Source organism: Sceloporus undulatus, chromosome 3, assembly GCF_019175285.1.
Source record: "Sceloporus undulatus isolate JIND9_A2432 ecotype Alabama chromosome 3, SceUnd_v1.1, whole genome shotgun sequence".
NCBI lineage: Eukaryota > Metazoa > Chordata > Lepidosauria > Squamata > Phrynosomatidae > Sceloporus > Sceloporus undulatus.
In genome coordinates, this window is record NC_056524.1 from 4345241 (window position 1) to 4350353 (window position 5113).

At 47.5% G+C, this 5113-nt stretch overlaps 1 protein-coding gene across 1 annotated transcript in view; it reads left to right on the forward strand.

Moving 5' to 3' along the window:
• FAM168A (family with sequence similarity 168 member A) overlaps nucleotides 1-5113 on the forward strand; it is a 438953-nt gene that overhangs the window by 21403 nt on the left and 412437 nt on the right. The window lies entirely within an intron of this gene.

The following is a 5113-nucleotide window of genomic DNA, read 5'->3' on the forward strand; positions in this document are numbered from 1 at the left end:
ATAGCTTGATTGGCAGTGGCCAATCTACAGAATGCATTCGATTTCTGTCAAAATGCATTCGATTTCAATTTGTAGTGGGCACTTGCTAACGGAGCGATTCGGGGGAGGGGCATCCGGATCATCCCAGTTCCCTCCATGTCTTTTACCCCAGTATGAATGGGGCCCCAGGTATTGTAGTTTGTTTTGGCACTAGATCTCTCTGATGGGGAAAGCTAAATGTTTCATAAAACTAGTTTCCAGGATTCCATAGCATTGAGCCGGGGCAGTTAAAGTGGTGTTGAACTAGATTATTTCTGCAGTACGGAGGCAGCCATAGCATGTCTTCAAGACATTTCCGGTTTATGATGACCCTAAAGCGAACCTATCATGGGGTTTTCCTGGCAAGTTTCTTCAGAGGGGGATTGCCATTGCCATGTTCTGAGGCTGAGAGAGTGTGATGTTCCCAAAGTCACCCAGTGGGTTTCATGGCCATGCTGGGATTCGAACCCTGGTCTCTAGAGTCCTAGTCCAACACCGAAACCATGACCTCATGCTGGCCCTCTATTTAATATTAGTTTTATTTATTTTTAAAAACTTTTGTAATTAATGTTTCAGTTTGATCTTTTTAAAACATTGTGAGACGCCTTGAATCCCGCTTTGAGAGAAAGGTGGGATATGAATCCCATCAAATAAATAAACAGGAAAAAAGGATAACTCACGAACCGGCCAAGAATTGTTAGTTCATTTTCTATACTCTGCAATCCCAGATTCATCTCCCAGACTGACTTTTTTTTCCTTTTTAAAAGTAAGTTTAACTTTAAGGGATGAATCTGGGGTTGCAGAGTGTAGAAAATGAACCAACCGTTCCCGGCAGCCTCATGAGTCATCCCTTTTTCCTATTTGTGAATTTATTTATTTATGGGAGTTATATCCCAAAGTTGATTTCTTTTGGGACAGGAGGGTTTTTGATGCATCTCTGCTGCAGAGTTGGACCAGAATGATTGCTTTGGGAGCGGAATATGTAAATATACCGTCGCAGTGACCTCTTTGCTTTGCAGAAGGGCTGGCAAGAAAAAGAGGGGAAAGCCTCCTGCATGCGTTATCATCCAGCTCCCTCTCAAGTCATTCTGCCTTCTCTTTATTCACCTTTTGCCACCTTTTTCTCCTGGTCCTCCCAGGTTCCATCCTGCGACGCTGGAAAAGAAACTGGTTCGTCTTATGGGTGGATGGGACCCTGGTTTATTACCACGATGACACCGGTCACGACATGGACGGCCGAATCAACATCAAATTCAACTGCCGGGATGTCAGGATAGGGCGTGAGTGTCGCGGTAAGTGGGCTCCTCAGAATCATAGAATCATAGAGTTGGAAGAGACCACAAGGGTCATCCAGTCCAACCCCCTGCTGTGTGTATCTTTTTATTGTCATCATGCAGCAGCTAAAAAGGCCAATGTGATTGTAGGCTGCATTAATAAAAGCATAGAATCATGAGGCCACAAGGGCACTATTACTTCCCTAGATCTAGAAACTATACTTAGCTACAGAAAAAGAGATTCCACCTTAACTTTAGGAGGAACTTCCTGACATAAGAGCTGTTCAACAGTGGAACACACTTCCTCGGAGTTTGGTGGAGTCTCCTTCTTTGGGGGACTTTAAACAGAGGCTGGGTGGCCATCTGTCAGGATGCTTTGATTGAGAGTTCCTGCATGGCAGAATGGGATTGGACTGGATGGCCCTTGGGGGTCTCTTCCAACTCTGTGATGTCATGATGCTATGATCTTTTAAGATCTTGTTGTGCACCTTCAAGTCATTTCTGATTTACAGCAATCCTGGAATGAACCTATCCCACAGTTTTAGCCTGAAGATAGAGCGCCCTCCCTCCATAACTGTCATCTTTCGGCCGGTGAGGGAGAGAATAGGCTGGCCCAGTTCCACCAGGGCTAGCCTGAAGAAAAAGAGCCATCCCTCCAGTCCATCTGCCATGGTCCAGGCCTCAGAGGGAGAGAAGAATGCTGGACCTGATCCCTCCCCTCTTCACCATTCCCTTCTCCTTTTGTGTCGTGTCTTTTAGACTGTAAGCCTGAGGGCAGGGAACCATCTATTATCCCCTCTGTTGTAAACCGCTAGATTCCCAAGTGATTGGGTGGTATGTATAATAACCTATTATTATTTATTATTGTTATTGTTTGCCACATAGGATTGTCAGATGGGATTGCCATGGCCACTTTCCTCCTTCCGAGGCTGAGAGAGTGTGACTTGCCCCAGGATCAGCCAGTGAGTTGGGATCACCCATAAGGATCACCACTGAGCAGGGATCAAACCCTGGTCCTCCGGAGTCCTAATCCAATCCAATACTCCAACACTATACCACACTCGCCTTTCCCAGGGTTCCTTGTCCAGATTTGTTCAGAGGATGTTGCCATTGCCACTCTCAAGCTGAGTGTGTGATTCACCCGAGACCCACCCAGTGGGTTTCCATGGTCAGGGGGCAATTCGAACCTTGGTCTCCTGGAATCCTAGTCTGACACTGAACCAACTTTGCCATACTGGCTTTCTACATCATGTTGCATCATCTTTTTATTTGTATTAGGAAAAGTAGTTGTGTACAATCGGTCCTCCATATCCTGGATTTCAATCCATGCATGGATTTAAGCATCCATGGATAAATATATTCAAAAAGATATAAATTCTAAAAGCAAGCCTTCCTATTTATTGTTGTTGTTACTATTATTATATATTATTATTATTATTATTATTTATTATTATTATTTATTAATTTACAGTGGACCCTTGTTAACGCTGGGGTTTGGTTCCAAGATCCCCCGTGTATAACAAAATCCGTGTATGCTCAAGTCCCATTAAATAAATGACATAGCAAATGGTTGCCCCTTATAAAAATGGAAAATCAGGTAATTCTATCTTTTTTGGAACATTTTCAAACCATGGATGCTTGAATCCGTGTATAAAAACCGTGTATAAGAAGGGCTGACTGTATTTATATCCCACCTCATCCTGGTATGGGGTCAAAGTAGACCGCAAGGCAGTGCCTTATGTTTATATAAGGGACACCATTTCACTATGCCACTGTATATATAGGATGGACTTGAGCATCCACGAATTTTGGGGTCCTGGAACCAAACCCCAGCCGATACCAAGGACCCACTGTCAATTGGGATCTTTTCATATCATACCAAGAGCAGGCAACTACTGTATAGGGAATTCAGGGACCAGACGGTCCCTAGGCCAATGCACTACCCGCTTTAAAAAAAAAAACCCAGATCCATAATTCATTTTGTCCTGAATGACTCCTATTGCTCTCTAGTGAGCATCTAGTCAGCTCAGGGGCCTTCAGCCCTCCAAGGCTAGGCTAGTGGTGGATAGACCCATCATCCCCTAAATGATCTTGGAAAACTGAACCGCCAAGACCCTGATGTCACTTGAGTCTTCCAAAAATGATCAGTCAACATTGTACTGAAGGGCCAATTGCTAAGAATTATTAAGACAGTGATGGTTCTCTTTTACTTCAACTCTATAATATTGTTTTTGGGCGGGGAGTGATCAGAATACTGTCAAGATCATTACACTTAATTATAATTTTTTAATTTTAATTATACCTCCTGCTTTTCCCCCCAGCCGTGGGTCTCAAGGCAGGTTTGGTTGTGTGTTTTGCTGCAGTTTTTATTGTTGTTGTGTGCCATTACGTGAAAAACAAAAGTCGGCCCACTTTTTATCAAGAGAGGAGTCCTATGGGCAGAAAGCGCTGGGACAAGGGGAGAACACGAAACTGCTCACAGGAATGGGGTTAAGGTGGGGTGTGGGCAGGGGATGTTTATAGAGAGGGTGGGTCACAGGCGATTTGCCATGGGGATGAGTGGCGAGGTGGGCTGCAATAGGTAGGTGGGGAGGACACCGGCATGAGGTGTCAACGAAGGGGAGCGGGCGCAGGGCGATGGACTTGGTGCCGGGGGGGACCAAAGGGTCAATGGGCGGGCCCATTGGGGATGAGTGGGAGGGGGATTGTGTGCAGTGGCGGGAGCAGGGAGCGACGGACGAGTAGAGGTATCTGGCGTGGGCATGAGCTGGAAGGGAGGAGGAGGGTGAACGTGGGGTGAGGTAGGACGGGCAATACCCTTGGGTGGTGTGGAGGCGGACAAGAGGACAGCCAGGAGTGCGGAGGTGGGCGGTGGCGGGGGGGTGGGAGGCAGGGGGGCAGCCAGAGTGGGGGGGGAGGAATGGAGCGCTCGTAATGGGGAGGGGGGGGGGGGCGGGCGGGGGGGAAGACTCGGAAATGATGGACGGGAGGAGAGACGAGGAGAGAGATGAGAAAGAGAGGTATATGGAGAATAGACAACGCGCAGATCCAGAGAAGCAGTCTAAGCATAAGGCAGAGACAGAAGGGGAGGGCGAGGGGGCTGGCGAGGATGCGATCCGGCATGAAAGGGTAGTAAGAGCAGGCCTAGCGGTAGGAGGTGCATTAATAGTGGTAGTTAAGAAGAAGGAGCATTAAGAAGAGGTGAAAATGCGTGCGAGTTCAAAAGTCCATAATTGTGTGAACAAAAAAAAACAAAGCAAGAACATGAGGCAGCGGAATGGAAGAAGAATGTGGTTAATAAGATGAGGTTGGTGGGGTGTGGTGTATCAAAGGATCGTGGGGGTGGGGTGAATGGGGATAGAAGGGATGTGGAGGTTGTGAGTTGGGTGTGCGATACACAGCGCGAAGTGAGAGATAGACGCATAGTGTTAACAGTAAAGATAAACGCGGAAAAGAATAAAGGAGCATACCAAAGACAGGAAAAAAGACACTTGCCGGTCTAGGTGATGGGGTTTTCGTTGGGGGGGTCAGGAAAGGAGCCTGGGGGGCGGGATGGGCGTTGAGGATGCGGCACAAGGGAGTCAAAAATGTGAGGGTAGATGCAGTGTAGGAGTTAGGGGAGGGAGGTGGTCATGGGTTGGGACAAAACAACAAAAGGTGGTGGGAGGAGGATAGGGGTGGGGGTGGTGGGGGGTGAGGATGGTGAATTGCAGAGAAAACACAAGTGAACGAGGGGGGGGTAGTGGGTGTTTGTAGTGAGGTTCGGTGCGGGTAGTGTGGGGGGGGGGGGGGACGGGGGGGAGAGGGGGGGGGAGATGGTG